This window comes from Hemitrygon akajei, chromosome 28 (assembly GCF_048418815.1).
Source record: "Hemitrygon akajei chromosome 28, sHemAka1.3, whole genome shotgun sequence".
Classification (NCBI taxonomy): domain Eukaryota; kingdom Metazoa; phylum Chordata; class Chondrichthyes; order Myliobatiformes; family Dasyatidae; genus Hemitrygon; species Hemitrygon akajei.
The window spans coordinates 24,665,864-24,686,453 of NC_133151.1; the positions used below are offsets into that span (position 1 = coordinate 24,665,864).

General features: G+C 46.6%; 3 non-coding genes across 3 annotated transcripts; all 3 read left to right on the forward strand.

Annotated features, from left to right (window-relative positions):
- The first annotated feature begins 7,599 nt into the window (after positions 1–7,599).
- Positions 7,600–7,671, forward strand: trnam-cau (transfer RNA methionine (anticodon CAU)). The gene has a single exon. It is a non-coding gene; the product is annotated as a tRNA-Met (tRNA).
- A 594-nt stretch (positions 7,672–8,265) lies between these two features.
- trnaa-ugc (transfer RNA alanine (anticodon UGC)) lies at positions 8,266–8,337 on the forward strand. The gene has a single exon. It is a non-coding gene; the product is annotated as a tRNA-Ala (tRNA).
- Positions 8,338–10,574: 2,237 nt separating this feature from the next.
- Positions 10,575–10,656, forward strand: trnas-aga (transfer RNA serine (anticodon AGA)). Its single transcript has one exon. It is a non-coding gene; the product is annotated as a tRNA-Ser (tRNA).
- Positions 10,657–20,590: the final 9,934 nt, after the last annotated feature.

Here is a 20,590-nt window from a genome sequence, read left to right on the forward strand (position 1 = left end):
TATGATCCAAAATCCCGAACCTCTGCTCCTGCACCAGCTCTTCGGTCACACATTCATCTGCTCTAACTTTCTCTTCCTACCCCCACTACCACACGGTACCGGGAGTCATCCGGAGATTACAACCCTTCAGGTGCCGCTCTTTAAGTTCTTCTCTAACTCTCTATATTCACAGTTCAGGTCATCATCTCTTTTCTACCTGTCCATTGTTACCGACGAGAACCACCACCTCCAGCTGAATAAACGCTGACCCCCTTGAGAGATTTCTCTGGCTGCTCGGAGACGTCCCTGAACCTGGCACCAGGGAGGGGACAGTCCGGTTTATGATGGTGCTGGTGATGCACAGCGATCAGTTGTCGGTATCAGACAAAACCACGAACTACTTTACGAATCACACGTTCTCAGGAAAACGATCACTGTAATCAATAGGCTGTTGCTTGCCATTCGGATTTGAGTTTTCTGCCGCCTATACGAACTGGAATTTTTGGGGTGAGAACTGCAGTTTTGAAGCTGCAAGACGGTTGTGTGTGGCGCATACGGACCGAATCGAGGCGATGGGGCCCGGGTCGGAGAGTGGGGAATGAGACAATGTTTGGCCAGTCCTGGAGCAGACCTGGAGGTGATTCGATGTGACAGAGCTGAGGCGGACAAGCGGACGTAATGCAGAGTATTGTCTGACCTGGTTTTTACCCAGTGAGCCCCAGAGCCACTCTCAGCTCCTCAGCTTCTCCTTCATTCTGAGGAAAGCAAAGCCAAACCATCCAGTCTCACCTCATCACGGAAAGGCCACAAGCCGGACAACATCCCGGTGAATCTGCTCTACACTGTCAGGGAGGTTCATTGCTGCTACCTGGGATTGGCGGGGGGAGGGGGACCAGAGCACCAGGTCACAGATCACAGTGCAATCATGTTCTTCCTACAGTGTGTCGTCCAGAACTGCACACAGTACTCCAGCGGTGTGGGAAACCAAGTATTAGCAAGCTGGTGCCTGACACCTCTTTGTTAATCTAATATATCTTTATTTTTTGTCAATAATTACTACACCACCCAATAGACTCACTGTTCTTAATTAAAAATTTCAGCAAGAAATCAGCTAATATTACAAATCGTTGGCATTAACATTGTCCTGATGAGGGTTCTACCCAAATCGGCGTCTATTTCTTACTTCCCATCGACAGTCCAGTAGACCATTTTATAAGTCTGTTTGGTTTTATATCTCGCGCTTTATTTCCCTTTTTAAATATTTGTTATTTTCCATTCCTTCGGCCCAGTGCGGAGATGAGGCTTTCCTCAAACATACCCTCCACTCCCCCCCCCCCCAGTGGAGCATTTTTAATGAATTATTTGTATCATTTGCAGGTTTCCCACTAGCTGCTCTGATTGACAGCTTATTCGGACCCCTCTCTTCGCACTGGTGGTATGTCTTACAACAGGGTATTGTTTTTCTTTTCGGCCAGTCATTCAGAGTGGTGGTGGATTGTGAAGAAATGCCATCAGAATTTACAGATGCCTTCCAGTCCGGAATGTGTTAATTGTCCAATATTGATTAATCAGAGGATTATTGATATATCAATGGTGTTGGGCCTGGGCTTAGTTTGGCTTTATGTACAGATGATGGGGTCTGTGGAAAAAGGGGTTGCAATATTGCCTATGTGGTAAGGTCTGAACAAGCAGTGTTAACAGCAATGGAAGAATGGCCTATGGACGGGGTTTTAAATGTTCTGTGTCTAAATCGAAATGTGTGTGTTTTTCAAAAGCAAACGCGAGGAAATCGACAGAAGCTGTAAATTCAAGCAGCACACACAACATGCTGGTGGAACACAGCAGGCCTGGCAGCATCTATAAGGAGAAGCACTGTCGACGTTTCGGGCCGGACCCTTCGTCAGGACTAACTGAAAGGGAAGATAGTGGACAGTGCTTCTTCTTATAGATGCTGCCTGGCCTGCTGTGATCCACCAGCATTTTGGATGTGTGTGTTTTACTCGGACACATGGTGTGGATTATATTCACCTTACAGTGTATGAGAGTTTGCTGTCTAGTGTTCTTGTGTTTAAATATATCGGGCTTAGGCTGATATGGAGAGAATATGTAAAGTTTTATATGAAGTTTTTGGCGGATAAATGTAAGCAGGTCGTTGACTGGGCATGGCTGTGGCTCTTCCAGGGCTGTTCTGTTGAAACTTTATTCTCCTTTAATACAGGTTGTTTCATTTATAGAGAGGCAGCTCGTACAGTTTTATACAGGTCGGATGTTCTACAGAGCAGTGCACTTCGACTCTGTAGTGGAGCATTCCCGACCACAGCTAGAGATGCATCGGAGGTTAAACAAGGCGAGATGTTTCTCGGCATGCCGAGAGGAGAAAATGAGCCCTGCAAACTGCACTTGATTAATAGGGTGAGGACGTCACGTCAGACTTATTCTGTTTTAATGATTTGTTGGGAATATACCAGCAGAGCTGATAAATGTTTTCTGCAGACACTTACAGAATATGGGTGGGAATATGGTCTTGGGGATTTTTAGACAAGTGGTCTGGCCAGGAGGTCCATCATGGACATTTCCAGCTGTGGGAATAGATTTGAGATTACTAGAGGATAAACAAATTCTTGTGGTGGTGAGAGGGCGTCTGGTCATTTATGCAGCCAGTATTATTTCCTGTTTGCCTATCTTTACAGATGGTTCTAAAAACCCAGTTAGTAACCGGGTGGGCTCAGGGATATTTATCCACAGCTGCCCCCCTCACTCAAACCCCTGCAGTGTGCGTACCGTCCCAACCGCTCATCAGGCGACGCCGTTGCCATCACCCTCCACCTGACCCTAATGCACCTGGACAAAAAAAAAGACACATACGTTCGGATGCTGTTCATAGATTTCAGTTTAGCATTCAATGCAATCATCCCTCAGAAACTGATTGGAAAGCTGAGACTATTGGGCCTGAACACCTCCCTCTGCAACTGGATCCTAGACTTCCTGTTTGGGAGACCTCGGTTAGTCCGGATCGGGAACAACACCATCACACTGAGCACGGGGATCCCCCACCCCCCAGGGCTGTGTGCTCAGTCCACTGCTGTTCACTCTGCTGACTCACGACTGTACTGCAACACACAGCTTGAACCACATCATCAAGTTCGCCGATGTCACGACTGTGCTGAGTCTCATCAGCAAGAACGAGTCAGCTTACAGAGAGGAGGTGCAGCGGCTAACGGACTGGTGCAGAGCCAACAACCTGTCTCTGAATGTGAACGGATCAAAAGAGATAACTCTTGACTTTAGGAGAGAATGGAGCCAGCACTTCCGGCTGACATCTACGGCTCCTCGGCAGAGGACGTTAAGAGCACCAAATTTCTTGGTGTTCACCTGGCGGAGAATCTCACTTGGCCTCTCAACACCAGCTCCATAGCAAAGGCAGCCCAGCAGCGTCTCTACTTTCTGCGAAGTCTGAGGAAAGTCCATCTCCCACACCCCATCCTCATCACATTCGACAGGGGTTGTATTGAGAGCATCCTGAGCAGCTGCATCACTGCCTGGTTCGGAAATTGCATCATCTCGGATCGCAAGACCCTGTAGCGGATAGTGAGGTCAGCTGAGAAGGTCGTCGGGGTCGCTCTTCCCGCCATCACGGACATTTACACTACACGCTGCATCCGCTAAGCAAACAGCATTATGAAGGACCCCATGAACCCCTCGTACAAACTATTTTCCCTTCTGCCAATTGGAGAAAGGCAGCGAAGCATTCGGGCTCTTACGACCAGACTTTATAACAGTTTCTTCTCCCAAGCAATCAGACTCCGAAATACCCAGGCCTGGATTGACACCTTACTTCCCTATTGTCCTGCTTATTATTTATTGTAATGCCTGCACTGTTTTGTGTACTTTATGCAGTCTTGGGTAGGTCTGTAGTCTAGTGCAGTCGTTGTTTATTTTTCTCTGTGTTGTTTATTACGTAGTTCAGTCGAGTTTTTGTACTGTGTCATGTAACACCATGGTCCTGAAAAACGTTGTCTCATTTTTACTGTGTACTGTACCAGCAGTTATCTATACAACAGAACTTATGGCCATTATCATTAGTCTGCAATGGGTTGAACAAGTCAAACAGAGTTGTTATCTGCCCAAACACTGCGTCGGTATTGTGGAGTTTGTAATCGAAGTCTTTAAGAAGACCACAGCTGATCAGTTGATGGAAGTGTATTATGATCTATATGCTCTGAAGTGTGCGGGAAGAACACAGAACACAGACCATAGACATTTACAGCGCATTACAGGCCCTTCGGCCCACAATGTTGTCCAGACCATGTAACCTACTCTAGAAATTCCCTAGAATTTCCAAGAGGCTCCTAAAAGACCCCATTGTATCCGCCTCTACCACCACCGCCGGCACTGCATTCCAATCACCCACCACTCTCTGTGTGAAAAACTTAACAATGACATCCCTCCAGTACTTATTTCCAAGCACCTTAAAACTATGAACCCTCGTGTTAGCCATTTCACCCCTGGGGGGGGGGGGGGAGCCTCTGGCTATCCACAGGATCAATGCCCCTCGTCATTGTATACATCTCTATCAGGTTACTTCTCAGGCTCCGTCGCTCAGAGGAGAAAGGGCCAATTACACTCAGAAGAGTGTATAGTTTTCATTGCCACCTACACATCTGGGTGTGTCAGGTAATGAAAGGGCAGATGTTACAGCTAAACAGACACTTGCTAAGTCTGAGGTAGATATTATAGCTCATATGCGAAAGCATGAAGTGAAATGTTGTACTAGGTTGCCTGGGGTTGGGAAATAACAGACAGTCTGGAATAACAGTTCCACAGGGAGGTGGTATTATAGTGTATTTCCATCAGTCCAAGAGTGGCACCTTTTGGGAAAGAATAGGAAGGAAGATGTTTGGTTTATGAGACTAATTGTCGGACATACGTGTTTGCACTTCTCATTGGCATTTGTTGGGTAGCAGGGGAATGTGTCACGTGATTTTTGTAATGTCCCAGAGAGGATGAAACATGTGTTCATGATGTGCCACAGATATTATTTGGAACGTAGGAAGCTGTTTAGGCATGTGATGGGTGGAACTGTGGCGCCCAATTTGCAGGATATACTGGCACCTGAGGCAGGGACGATTATGTCGTGTTGGACCCTATTCAACCTTTTAGTTAAAATAGATTTGGGACGTAGCATCTGATCCCCATCAAGCTTCCCTTCGTATTCCATTACAGTAGGTGGTGCTGATGCACCTGATGGGAGAAAGTAGGAGGAGAGTGTAATGTTGAGGCGGGAAAAGGCAATAGAAGTGACTTGACTTGTTTGTCCTGCAACCAATACGTGTTGCGGCGGTTATCAGCTCATCGGTCCCCTCTGGTGGCGGGTGGGTGTAACACAAGACCTAAACCCTCAATGGCCTCTTGAGGCAAGCTGGGTGATTTATTGACCTCAATGTGCCTCTCTGTATCAATTTCCGACCCAGGAGTCCGGATGTTCCGTTCACGTCATCGTGCAAGTTAAATAAATCCACAACTTGACATCCTCATGACTCGGTTGACGGCATTCCCGACTGCAGGGAACAATGTTAGTTTGGGTATTTAATGATCATTCCGTTCCAGTCTGCAAGAATCTGACAAGTTATTTCTGATCGAAATATTTTCTCCTTAATTTGACGTGAATGCGAATTTCCTAAAATTTCCAGTTTTTATTCAGGACTAATGTCTTGCGTTTGGTGAAACATTTACTTCATCCACTGTTACGTCGGTCTTTTAAATTAATACTCTGATTTAAAAATCCTGTTGCTGCTCTTTGCCTTAAATTCCTTCAATTTTGCAGGTCAATAGTCTGGGATCGTCAGACAGTCACGTCCCCTTTTCTCCCTGACGCAGCTCCCCACAATGAGATTAAATTGAGGAGAGGTCAGGCATATCTTCATATGCAGAAGGGATGAAAGGGCGTGCGTACTGATCGGGAAGAGAAACTGAGGTTAGATGAGCGACCTGGATCGAAATGAATGGCGGAATTGTCTCGAAAATCCGAATAGCCTACTCCGACTTCTATTGTCTATCTTTCAACGTCCAACCTTTATGATCAGAGTCTCAGACAGAAGATATCATCGTTCATTTGCCAGTGGGGATGTAGCTCAGTGGAGGAGCGCATGCGTGAAGTCCAGGGTTCAAACCCAGCATTAAAACACTGTTGTTTGTGAAGTTTGAAAACTAGGTGGAAAATCCCAGATGAAGAAATTTTCCGCAAGATGGTTGGACTTTCATTACCTCGTTGAGACGCCGGGATAAGCCTGTGACACGTGGGACAGTTTAGAATCGTTCCTTGCTGTATATCAGTCCTCGGCAGGGGAATTCAAAAAACACCCGCACATTTAGGGAAGGGACGGAAGCTCGGCAGTGATGCTCTAAACATTAGAGCAACAACTATAATTCTCATTGAAACCTACTGAATGCTGAAGGACCAGGATAATGTGGGCGTGGAGAGGATGTTTCCTATGGTGGGGGTGTCCAGAACTAGAGGGTACAGCCTCAAAACTGAGGGGCGACCCTTTAGACTGTGCTAAGGAGGATCTTGTTTTTAGCCAGAGTAACAAATCTGTGGAATGCTCAGCCGCAGACTGCGGTGGAGGCAAGTGTATGGGGTTGAGTGGGACCCGGGATCAGCCTGGATGGAACGGCGGAGCAGACACGCTGAGCTGGATGACCGATTTCTGTTCCTATCTCTTATGGTTTTATGGTCTAACTAACGCCCGATGAAGGGATTGCTTGAGGTACGTGCTTGCGATGCGGAAACCAAGTTAGCATCTAAATCCGCGAGTTCCATTCACAGGGAGACGAGGTGAACTTCTGGTTCAACTTGGAATCCAACATTTATTCAATGATCAGGACAGGGTGGGAACGTTAATGGGACCTCGGGATTGAACGTAGTGACTGCCGAAAGTGGCTCAAAATATTGCTTTGTAATAAGAAGCCCCACAAGAGGGATGAATTGTCCATGTTAACAATTAAATAAGGTAAAACACATTCAATGGCGAAATATCGGGAACGAGGTGCAAGATGGGGTAAAGCATAATCGACACAGAGAGAATAACTGGGTGGTCCAGAAAGTAAGGAAGAAAGAAACGAAATTGGAGACAGAAAGAGGTAAAACAAGGAATTAACACCCGAAAGTGAAGTAAGTGGGTATGAATAAGGGGGAAAGATGGAATTGATGCAACGTGGACAGACACAGATGGAAACCCAGACATATACAGACACAGACACAGACACAGATAAGACCTAAACATATGCAGGCACCAACACAGACATAGACAGATACAGATACAGACACAGACAGAGATGCGGACATTATACAGACACAAAGACACAGACACAGACTGAGACATGCACAGACATTGACAAGGCAAAGATATATACAGGGAGTAACACAGACACAAACAGAAACATAGACCCAGACATACACAGATACGCAAAAGCACACATCCACACCAAGACACACACGCGCAAACACGCACAGAACGATAAACACACACACACACACACACACACACACACACACACACACACACACACAAACGCAAGAGATTGCACATCATTCATGGAAGAGCAATGTTGTTTTTTCATAGCAGAGTGGCGCAGCGGAAGCGTGCTGGGCCCATAACCCAGAGATCGATGGATCGAAACCATCCTCTGCTATGTCAGCTGCTGCCAACAATTTTCTGTCAGTGCGCTTTTAAAACACGAGGCCATCCCATCATTGGTAGATTCTAGGAAATCCACTGGCTTTCGGCTGGAATGTACTTTTATCTGTTATCCTTTTTCACTTTTGCGGAGGTTTCTATTTGGTTGGAAAGATTAACCCATCGTGCATTGAGGTATCTCAATGTCACGTATTCGCCGCAGGCCAGGAAAAGAGCGCACTCTGCCTTTCCGGCCGAGACCCTTCATCAGGACTGGAGAAAAAGATTAGAAGACCTTGCACAGGAGTCTCTCTTTCCCTCTCTCTCTCCCTCTCTCGCTCGATTTTCCAGATCGTTCGCTGTATCGATTTCTCAGACAATAAATCCTGCTGGAGAATGCTCTTCATCCCATTGCACAATCAGGCGCAAATGGGAGCGTGTCCACTGGCCAGCGCTCGACAAAGAAATAGCTGAATCGGAAAGGATTCCCGAGTCCTCTCCAGTCGCAGAGGAAGAAATGTTCGTTATTATCTGTGTTATCAATGATTACACTGCATCTCAATCGTGATATGCAGGAAGGTTTGGACCTGAACAGCTCTGCATTTTAAGTGGGGATGTAGCTCAGTGGAAGAGCGCATGCTTTGCATGTATGAGGTCCCGGGTTCAATCCCCGGCATCTCCACGCTAGTGAGCATTGAATTTTGAAGCTCCAACTCAACGTGGACAGGACGAAATCAGGAAGGTGCAGACTGACCGCTCATTACCACAAATAAATGGCTCCTCAAGAGAGAGAGTGGACCACCAAAGCCACAGAGATCACCAAGATAGCACACCGGTGTGTCCACCTCCTGAGGAGACTGAAGTCGGTCAGACTTCCCCTACCACTATTCTAACATAGCTTTTATTTTACAATAGCACTAAAAACTCTTATTTTACATCTCTTAACCACTTTCTAAACCGTATGGTACGAGAATGGCAAGGCATCCGACGGCCAGACCCTACAGAGGATAGAGATTCTAACATTGAGACCCAGTGATTTGCGGTCCATTCAGAACTGACGGAATTCTGACCTTCATTCGATCATATGGACGGATTGGGATGTGAACGAGACTCGGGATTGGTAAAATAAATCCCGGAGTGTGGGTGTATTCTCCGCTGCACCTCAGACTGCCGTCGCTGCTCTTTACGTCGAAGTCTGACTAAAGTAACAGACACAAAGTGGAGGAGAATTTCAGCGGGCCAGGGGGCATCCCCGCCAGAAAAATCGACTGTTTACTCCTCCCCATAGATGTTGTCTGACCTGGTGATTTGCTCCGGCATTCTGTGTTCTGGATTTGCAGCATCTGCAGAATCTCCCGTGTTTATAACCTAAATAACAGCCGCAGACAAAGAGAAGGAATACAAGGAGACACAGAGGGAGATAACCAGTGTGTCTGACTGCGGGGCCGTAGGAATAGGGTCAGAATGATAATGAAAATCACATCCGTTGCTGAAATGTCGGGAACGAGGTATCCGGCTTGGTCGGAGCACAGCGACCGGATAATAACCGGATGTGGTAGGAAGCGATGGACAGGGAGAGGAGGAAGAGAAACACGAGGGAAATTAGAGAAAATATTCCAACAAACAAAACAATAGATAATCGGGGGAAAGCGGCAAAACTAACAAATAAAAAGACTGGTGAAGAACAGAGATATTTACATATCAGCAGAATGGCGCGGCGGGAACGTGCTGGGCCCGTTATCCAGAGGCCGGCAGATCCAAACCATCGTCTGCTATTCTTCAGCAGAATATTTTACCGCAAATCGCCGTCACGTCACCTGTGTACACAACACACATTTCACTAAAAAATAAAAACTTGTGCTTCCAATTTAAGTTTCCGTCCACTCACCGCATCATTTTCTGAGATTTGTTGAGAATTTCCCTCTTACGCAGAGATGTTAGAGAGACTGGGCTTGTACACGCTGGAATTAAGGAGATTGAGAGGGGATCTGATTGAAACATATAAGATTATTAAGGGATTGGACAAGATAGAGGCAGGAAATATGTTCCAGATGCCGGGAGAGTCCAGTACCAGAGGGCATGGTTTGAGAATAAGGGGTAGGTCATTTAGGACAGAGGTAAGGAAAAACGTCTTCTCCCAGAGTGTTGTGGGGTTCTGGAATGCACTGCCTCAGAAAGCAGTGGAGGCCAATTTTCTGGATGCTTTCAAGAAGGAGGTAGATAGGTATCTTATGGATAGGGGAATCAAGGGATATGGGGACAAGGTAGGAACCGGGTATTGATGGTAGATGGTTAGCCATGATCTCAAACTAGCGGTGCAGGCTCGAAGGACCGAATGGTCTACTTCAGCACTTATTGTCTATTGTCTATTTAACGGGAATTAGTATTATTGGTATATGGAGATTAGGAAAAAATGGTACATGGATCTTAAAAAAATAGAGGCCTCTGCGTAATCCAAGGTAACTTCTAAAGTAAGTCCATGTTCAGTACAACATGCGGGCCGAAGGAACTTTATTGTGCTGTAGGTTTTCTATGATTCTATATTGAAACGCAATATAACTGTATGAAATCAAACAAAATCAGCAAAAATAAATGTGTAAATGCATGCTGCTCGCAAACACTGAAGTTATTAAAGTTGCCCTAAAACACACACTGGGGAAAATACCATGGATAACCACTAGAACAAAGAGCAAAGCAATGACAACATGTGAAGTAATACACATCAAAGGATGTAAATTAACATTTAAACCCCAGTTCCAAACTTTATTCCAAAAGGGATGGATTCTGCAAAACATCACTGGCTAAACCGACGTGATATCTGATAGTCTTTGATGACACATCCCATTGTTTGATTTGGTAAATAACTCTATCTGACTCTACCGTAATATGAATTATATGTGCAAGAACACTAGCGCACTTGTAGTCGTGGCCAAGTGGTTAAGGCGATGGACTAGAAATCCATTGGGGTTTCCCCGCGCAGGTTCGAATCCTGCCGATTACGTGTTTATATCGGTTTTGACTCTCTGATCCATCCCACGGATACAGATTGTAAAAAGCCAGTCGAAACACCGATCTCTGTTCGCCGCCTGCAAATCCAGGAAGATCCCCTGTGTTCCGCATTTATTTAGGTGGCGTCTGTTCGGCTGTTATCCGAAATGTTGGTGTTTCCAACCTATCCAGGGGCGCTGTTGATCCAATGGCCTTTGCTGTCCATTTTGTGCGCTCCGTGCAGTCCCTAATACATTCATTAAAAAAGATATATATCCACATACAGAAAACAGAACACTACCACGACCTGTCTTGCTTACTTTCATGTTGCCATAAAGTGAATATATTGCACATGGACGATCAAACCAGAAGAAATTCTGACAGGGCACCAATGTATTTCATGTTTAAATTTATGCTACCGCCACTGGATAGGAAGGATAAATTCACACAACTTCACTCACACCAACACTGACTGTTTCCACAACTCACTTTCAAGCACGACATTTCATACTGTCGACATTTTTGCATTGTTATTATTATTATGACTTTCTCAGCTCAAGCTCGTAAAACCTGAAGTCCGAGCGTACTGACGCACACTCATTCCTCAATAGCTACGGACTGCCGACCATTCTAATGGCGTATAATATAGTGGCTTTCAGGAGATTTACAGAAATATTGGTTTGCTGTCCTTACTGTTTAATACTATTGTGTAGTGACTATGAGATGATAGTTGTTGCTGATATTACATTGGGACATTCTACACCCTGTTCATGCTCCATAGTCTTTCAATTTCTTCTTTTAATTCAGCATATTTCTGGAGCTTTTCACTTGTTAATTGTTGCACGTTATGTGTGTTTGCAATGGCTATATCGATTATGTACGTTGTTAATGCTTTCTCAACCTGTAATATTATATATCCAGACAGTTATTATGGTTTTTCCTATCTGTAACAATAGATCAGACAAAAATTAATGTGTAGGACTCTGACCCTAATCTAGAACAGGTATGTATTTATAGTAAGGTGTGGTGTCTTTTATGAGTTTGTATTTTAAAGCAAGATTTTGGTGAATGATGTTTGTCAATTGATTGTCCCCGTGGAAGTAATCAGATTGAGTTAAACTGCTGCTCAATCCTGTAATGTGTTGGATTGTTCCTGGTAGCTCTTGTCATTTTCTGCAGTTATCGTCATTAATCTGTAGGACGTTATTTCTAATATGCTTTCGGTTAACCACCTGGCCCTGTCTTGCCACAAGGAACCCCTCTGTTTCTGGGAAGAGGTCTCCAACTCTGAGCCAAGCGTTCCACGTTTCCTTCTTCACATCTTGCCTGCTCAGATCATGGGGATGTTTTCCATGGAGGGATGCTCCCACATTGGTTAACTTTATATAATTATTTTTATTTTACGTTTTTGTATTCCCACAGTCTGTTATGTTTTCTACATTGATTGTCCGTCTTGTGTGCACTCTTTCATTGATTACATTCTGTTTCTTTGCACTTACTGTAAATGCCCGCAAGGAAACGCATCTAACGGCATATTTGTGCTTTGGTAATGAATTGACTTTGAACTTGGAAATGTTGTGCGCTGCTACACAGGCCCTGACCCTCCGTGCCCTCTAGTGGCCGGTGGCTGCCTCACAGATCTCACTGCGACTCTCCGGGTCGTTTTGTGAACCCAGGAGCCGGGATGTTTCACTTCTTGTTCACATCAACGTGCAAGTTAAATAGAGCAACGACTTGCTGCTCTACTGCGAAGTTCACGCACGTCGGTCACATTTGTACAAAGGGAAACGAATTTAGAGTAACACACACAAAACACTGGAGGACCTCAGCAGGTCAGTCAGCATCGATGGAGAGGAATAACAAATCGAAGTGTCAGGTCGTGTTCCTTCATCAGTACTGGAAAGGAAGTGGGAAGAAGACAGAATAAGAACCCGGGGGAAGAGAAGGAGTTCAAGCTACAACGTGTTAGGTGAGGTCAGGTGAAGACGGAAGGTAGATATGTTGGGGAAAGGGGAGTTTTGAAAACTGGGAGATGATAGTTGAAGCCAGGTAAGAAAAAAAGGTAGATATTTTGGGGAAAGGGAAAGGAATGAGAGGCTGGGTGGTGATTGGAGGAAAAAAAAAGTATTGAAAAGCAGAAATTAGATTGGATGTCTAGACGGATGCGGTAGACGTGCGAGGAAAAGTGAAGACGCAAGAGAGAATCCCGAAAGGAAAATTCAAACAAAGAGAAGGGAGTGGATAAATTACCGGGTTAGTGAAATCGATTTTCATTCTATAAGTCTGAGGGCAACCCAGACGGAATATGAAGTGCCGCTTCTCCATCCCGAGAGTGGCTTCATCGTGACCGTAGAGGAATCCATGGATCATCATGTCAGAATGGGAATGGGCAGTGGAGATAATATGGTTGACCATTGGGAAATCCTGCTCGTTTTGGACGGACTAGATGGCCCAGGCAAACTCACAGCTGAAGTATTTCCTCACCCGGAAGGACTGCTTGGGACCCTGAATGTTGTGAGGGAGGAGGTGAATGGACAGGCGCAGCACTTCTTCCGTTTGGATAAACACCGGAAGGGAAATCAGAAAGGAGTGTGTAGTCTTGGCGGAATTGTTTGGCGATGGACCCGAGATCCATTGGGATTTCCTCGTGCAGCTTCGAATCCTGATAACTGTGTATTTCCAACATTTTCAGTTTGATATTTTCCGTGTCTCTCTGATGTAAACCGATCATGTAGTCTTTGAAAAACCGGGTCCAGCCCAGCAGCGATTGTTGGTCACGTTCTACAACGCAGAATTGAACCATTTATTCCTACATTCCTCAAAATCTGCCTCTGCGTCGCATCGGTGAGCGCGTTCGGCTGTTAACGGAAAGGTTGGCGGCTAATGACCCGGCAGATGTTTCTTCTCTGTTGTGTTTCATTGCTAGTTGGGAAACGCTGCGCTGAACGGAGGCCGGGGCTCCCTACTGCTGCCGCGATGGGAATTTGAACTGTTATATTTCAGACGCGTGCCGAGATAGAGTGAAAACTTTCTCCGTTCATACTGTTCATAGGGATGAAATCATTACACAGTGCATTGAGATCGCACAAGGTAAAGCAATAACAGAATGCAGAATAAAGTGTAACAGCGACAGGGAAAGAACAGTGCAGGTGAATAATAAGCTGCAGCATCATACCGAGGTGGATTGTGAGGTCAAACGTACACCTTATCGTACTGAGAAACGATTCAGTAGACAAAGCAGCGGGACTGAAACTATCCATGAGACTGTGAAACTTTCTTTCAGGCGTTTGTGCTTTCCGCCCGATGGAAGAGGGGAAAGGAGAGAATATCCGGGATGTGTGGTGTCTTTGGTCAGACATCTGTCTGTTCGATTTGACCAGAAAGTGTGTGTTTCCTCGAGCGGAGTCCTTGGAACTAACGGACTTGCCGGAACTAGTGTTGTGTTTTTCATTTAATTTGGGGTCCTCGATCGTTCAGTCGGAGTCCAGTTCTTTTCATCCCAGATGAAGGATATGAATTCAATCTCTGATTTACTACACTGAATGATAATTAATAAAACGCTTAGACTCACAGAAAATCTCCCATGAATTAGTGTGACTGGTCGACTTGGTCCCAAGAACTCCATGTTCATAGTGCTCTGAAAGCGGTTATTTTTATAGCATGAAATTGTGGATTTTTAAATGACCGAGAATCGAACTCAGGCCTACTGGTTCGAAAGCAGCTGTGCTCACCACTATACCGCAATCGCCTCATGATCGAGTGGAGATTCGGGTAGTGACCGTCTCCTTTGCTATAAGATACAGTTTTGTAACTCGATTATCAGTTTCCGAGTTGCTTTCTGAAGGATCATTCCTCACTCCGTTGTTGTTCCTATTCCGACCAGTGGATGTCGCGTCATTCCCACAGACCGAAGAAACGCAACACTGAGTTCGGACTGCAGGGAAAAGCAAATCAAGTCACTTTTATTGTCATTCCGACCATAACTGCTGGTATAATACATTGTAAAAAAAATGAGACAATGTTTTTCAGGACCATAGTGTTATATGACACAGTACAAAAACTAGACTGAACTACGTAAATACAACACGGACAGAAAAAAAACACAACAGCTACACCAGACTACAGACATACCCAGGACTGCATAAAGTGCAGAAAACAGTGCAGGCGTTAAAATACATAATATACAGGACAATAGGGCAGTAAGGTTTCAGTCCAGGCATGGGTATTGAGGAGTCTGATAGCTTGGCGGAAGAAACTGTTACATAGTCTGGTCGAGAGAGCATGAATGCTTCGGTGCGTTTTCCCAGACTGCAAGAGGGAGAAGAGTTTGTATGAGGGGTCGTGCGGTACGTCATAATGCTGTTTGCTTTCCGGATGCAGCGTGTGGTGTAAATGTCCGTGATGGCGGGAAGAGAGACGCCGATGATCTTCTCAGCTGACCTCACTATCCTCAGCAGGGTCTTGCGATCCGAGATGGTGCAATTTCCGAACCAGGCAGCGATGCAGCTGCTCAGGATGCTCTCAATACAACCCCTGTAGAATGTGATGAAGTTGGGGGTGGGGTGGAGTTGGACTTTACTCAGCCTTTGCAGAAAGTAGAGATGCTGCTGGACTTTCTTTGTTATGGAGCTGGTGTTGAGGGACCAGGTGAGATTCTCCGCCAGGTGAACACCAAGAAATTTGGTGCTCTTAATGATCTCCACGAAGGAGCCATCGATGTTCAGCGGGCAGTGGTCGCTCCGTGCCGTCCTGAAGTCAGCAACCATTTCTTTGGTTTTGTTCACATGATGTTCCGCATTATCCGGACTGACTGAGGTCTCCCAGTCAGGAAGTCTGGTATCCAGTTGCAGGGGGAGGTGTTCAGGCCCAGTAGGCTCAGCTTTCCAATCAGTTTCTGAGGGATGATTGTGTTGAATGCTGAACCGAAGTCTATGAACAGCATCGAAACGGATGTGTCTTTTTTGTCCAGGTGGGGTAGGGCCAGGTGGAGGGTGATGGCAATGGTGTCGTCTGTTGAGCGGTTGGGACGGTACGCAAATTGCAGGGGGTCAAGTGAGTGGTGCAGCAGGGTCTTGATACGCCTCTTGACGAGCCTCTTGAAACACGTCATGATGATGGATGTGAGTGGCAGTCATTTAGGCAGGACACTGAAGACTTCTTCGGCACAGGGACGATGGTGGCGGCCTTGAAGCACGTTGGAACGGTGGCGCTGCTCAGTGAGATGTTATAAGTGCCAGTGAGAACATCTGCTAGCTGGTCTGCACATCCTCTGAGCTCTCTACCAGGAATGTTGTCTGGTCCAGCAGCCTTCCGTGGGTTGACCCTGCTCAGGGTTCTTCTCACATCGGCCACGGTGAGACACAGCACCTAGTCATTTGTAAGGGGGGGGGGGGTGGACCTCCTCGCCGCCACGTCATTTTTCACCTCAAAACGGGCGTAAAAGTTATTCAGCGCATCTGGGAGGGAGGCATCACTCGCACAGTCAGGTGATGTCCTGTAATTGGTGATATCCTGCTTGCCCTTCCGCATGCGCCGCGTATCGCTGCTGTCCTGGAAGTGGCTGTGGATTCGCTGGGCGTGTGCAGGCATTGTCCGTCTGGCGGCCCGGGAATATTTGGCCCTTGCTGTTGTTACGGCTGCCTTGTCGGCGGCTCTGAAGGCGGAGTCACGGGTCCTCAGCAGCGCACGCACCTCCACGGTCATCCATGGCTTCTGGTTAGCGCGTATAGTGATGGTCTTGGACAGAGTAACATCATCAATGCACTTGCTGATGTACCTAGTCACTGATGCCGTGTACTCCTCTGAGTTGGTAGAGTCGCCATCAGTTGCAGCCTCCTTGAACATGTGCCAGTCTGTGTGCTCAAAACAGTCTTGAAGAGCAGAGATGGCTCCTGCTGGCCAGGTTTTCACCTGCTTCTGAACTGGTCCGGAGCGCCTGACGAGTGGTCTGTACGCTGGGATTAGCATAACAGAGATGTGGTCTGAGTAACCGAGGTGGGGGCGGGGCTCTGCCCGGTACGCGTCGGGGATATTTGTATAAACTAGGTCCAATGCGTTCTCACCCCTCGTTGCAAAGTACACACACTGATGAAATTTGGGGAGCAAATCGACTCTTGACAGAATCGGCGCTAGAAATGGTTCCCTGCCTCACGCATCAGCGAAGCGGAAAACAAATCCTGATTAGAAATATTTCAAACCATTGAAAGAACACGCAGTTTGACGTTAATGGGAACCTTCAATTGGCCAGTCATTGAACTCATTAACTGACTGAATCGCTAAAGAATCCTGAGACCCCTCCAGTCACACAGTGAGAGGGGGTGGGTGAAAGGCGCCTGCTCTACACTCAACAAACAGACATCAAAGTGACTCTGTGAGCTCTCTTATACCCTGACATCCGTATGATCGCCCTGATGAAGGGTCTCAGACAGAAACGTCGACTGTTTACTCTTTTCCATTGATGCTGCCTGGACTGCTGAGTTCCTCCAGCATTTTGTGTGCATTACTTTGACTTCCAGCATCTGCAGATTTTCTCTTGTTTGTAATCCGTGTGACAGATTCCATACCCTACTTCATTCCTCATTAGTGTGGTGGTTAATCTCCCCTCTAATAAATCGGTAGACTAGGGTTCGATTCCCTGTCGCGGCGATCTTTTTCCTGCTGGAAATGAAAACTGGAACAGGAGATTTTTTTGAATAAAACAAAACTGTGTTGAAGTGGTCATTTAGAATATGAAGCAACCCAGTCGGCAGATATCCCGGGACGGGAGAGCTTACCGAGAACGCTGTGTTCAGCACTTTTTTCTCTAGTAATCCATGAACGGGTCTATAATTGATCGCCGTTCGGCGTTACACTCGGTGACCGATTCCGTCACTTCGAAACATTAAACAGGGGCTGTTGCTGTGAGATATAAACTCACACACTTCCCAGCACTCATGCCGATTCCCTCAGTGTGTCCGAGTGACTGTAGAATGCAGGGAGAACAGCTGAAATACTTTGGAAAGAACGATGCCAAGTGGGCAATATGCTTAATGCCCGGTTTAAATCCACCCTGACCCTCCCGCAGCCTCGGACCCTCCGAACAGACGCTCAGCAAGTGAACTGATGGAAGCAACGGCGACGTTTCGCTCTATGATTTCATTCAAACACGAGAGCATGCGCAGCGTCGTTCCGCCCCTTGACCTGATTGACAGGACAGCAGAACACATGCCCGGGAGCGGTTTTACAGCAGCCGGGAATGGAGAGCTCCTGGGCCCGGGAGTAGGGCGCTACCATTGTCCTCCTCCCACCAGCAGCATATCGCTCCGAGAGCAGCTTTACAGACAGGCTCGGAGATCGCCACTGACTGGGGAGATGGTGAGGCGGAGTGTAACAGCGACTGAACTCGGAATGCGGAGTGAGTGGGTAGAGAGAAGCTATTCCCGGGCTGGGGTAGGTAAGACGGTGAAGGCGGGGTGGGAAGGAGCTGCCGGTGAGGTGCATTGCTGCCTCTTCTCCCCATCCCGGGAGTGGGGGGTGGGGTATCCATGTTTAGTCCCAGTCTCCTCGTGTTTGCTTTCGCAGGACACGGAGCCGGACGGGTTTACAAAGAGAGGCTGTTGCAGCATCCCGGAGAGAAGCGTGGCGGACACAGGTTACACTGGCAACACACACAAAATGCTGGTGGAACGTAGCAGACCAGACAGCATCTATAGGAAGAAGCACTGTCGACGTTTCGGGCAGAGACCCTTCGTCAGGACTAACTGAAAGAAAAGATAGCAAGAGATTTGAAAGTAGGAGGGGGATGGGGAAATCCGAAATGATAGGAGAAGACCGGAGGGTGTGGGGTGAATATAAGAGCAGGAAAAGTGATTTGCAAAAGGGATACAGAGATGGAGAATGCAAAGGGTCATGGGACGGGAGGCCTCGGTAGAAAGAAAGGGGGATGAGAGCACCAGAGGGAGATGGAGAACAGGCTAACGAGTGATGGGCAGAGTGAGAAAAAAGGTGAGGTGGGAATAAATAAATCAGAGATGGGGTAAGAAGGGGAGGAGGGACATTAACGGAAGTTATAGGATACAATGTTCATGCCATCAAGTTGGAGGCTACGTAGACGGTGTATAAGGTGTTGTTCCTCCAACCTGAGTGTGGCTTCATCTTGACAGTAGAGGAGGCCGTGGATAGACATAACAGAAAGGGAATGGGACGTGGAATTAAAATGTGTGGCCACTGAGAGATCCTGCTTTCTCTGCCGGACAATGGGACGTGGAAATAAAATGTGTGGCCACTGGGAGATCCTGCTTTCTCTGTCTATCTACGGTCCCAGAACAGGAACACTACAATCCAGTAACGTTGCCCAGTCTCTTTCATCCTTCAACGCTGGCAGATGGTATCTATTTGGTACTACATACACCGAATTGTAATAATCCCTTGACAGCGTTTGTTCAGACTAGAAACACCATTTATATGGAAAGGGGATACCCTGGGACAATCAATACAGTAGGCCTGCCAGTCGACTCTGTCAGTGCCATCAACAGAAGTTGTGTTATTACTGGTGACATAGGTATTGTACGTACAGTTACCTAAATCTGATCGCATTACCCCGTAGTTACAACAACAGACTTCATGCTCATCCTCATGAAGTAGCTTCGGAGATGAGCATTCATGCAGTCCATTATAAGAAATTTAATATCATCGTTCAAAACAGTTCCATTGGCAAGTGTAATTTCTCGGGGCAGTTCAGTCCAGTGATCCCTTCACAGATCTAACATTGTTATCAAAGTAAAACACAGACTCAATTTTGCCCGAACCTCGTCACCTCCATTTGGCCTTCAGCAGAGCGTTGGCATCGATCGAAGCTTGTGTCCTCCTCGCTCTCAGCAAAGGATCTGCCGCCTCGCCTCGGTCCAGCCACATCCAATTGTCTTCAATTCCAAAGGGAAGTTACAGCCTATTACGTACGATGGTCAACCCACACAAATTGCTGGAAGAACTCAGCAGGTCAGGCAGCATTTATGGAAGATGTGCTTTTTTCCATAGATGCTGCCAGGCCTGTGAAGCTCCTCCGGCATTTTGTGTTTGTTGCTCGAATTTCCAGCATCTGTATATTTTCTCTTGTTTGCGAATTGCGATGATCGTTTGCCAGAAAACGTGTGATGAAAACACAACAATGAACCTCACGCTACTGACCACCACCCCCTTCCAGTGAAGATACAAACCATCCCTTTGGTATCGATCACCCCTGCACAGATGAAGTCCCAGTGATTGGGTAAATGCGGGCTTTTTCCACGGGGGTTGGGAGGGACTACAATCAGAGGGCATGAGTTAAGGGTGAAAGGCGAACGTTTAAGGAGAACAGGAAAGGAAAATTCTTCACTCAACTGGTTCTGAGAGTGTGGGACGATCGGTCAGAATGAGTGGTGCATGCAAATTTGATTTCAATATTTAAGAGAAGTTCGGATAGGTACGTGCATGCAGGGGTATGTAGCGATATGGTCCCAGAGCAGGTCGATGGGAGTAGGCAGCATAAATGATGTAGCACGGATCAAATGGATCAAAGGGCCTGTTTCTGTGCTGTACTTTTCTATGACTCCATGAATCTATGATTCAGAACCTTGAAACCCTGCCCCTGCAGCAGCTCCTCAGCCACGCATTCATCTGCTATGATCACTCACATCTGAAAACGCCAACAGGAATATTAGACTTCAAATCCCAACCAGCACCCCCCCCCCCAATAAAAATAACATGACGCCAACAAGAAAGAAAACACTTGCTTAAAAATACTGAAGGAGAATTATATAAACTGCAGTCATCACGAATGTCTTCGAATTTCGAAAATACTGTATCCTCCGTCAGCATCACGGAGCTCGTACTCAGTCCTTCTGCAGGGCCATCAGACACAAAGGCTTGGTCTCACGACCGATGAGCCATCTCACTGAAATTGTCACAGACAATCCATTGTGGATTCCATC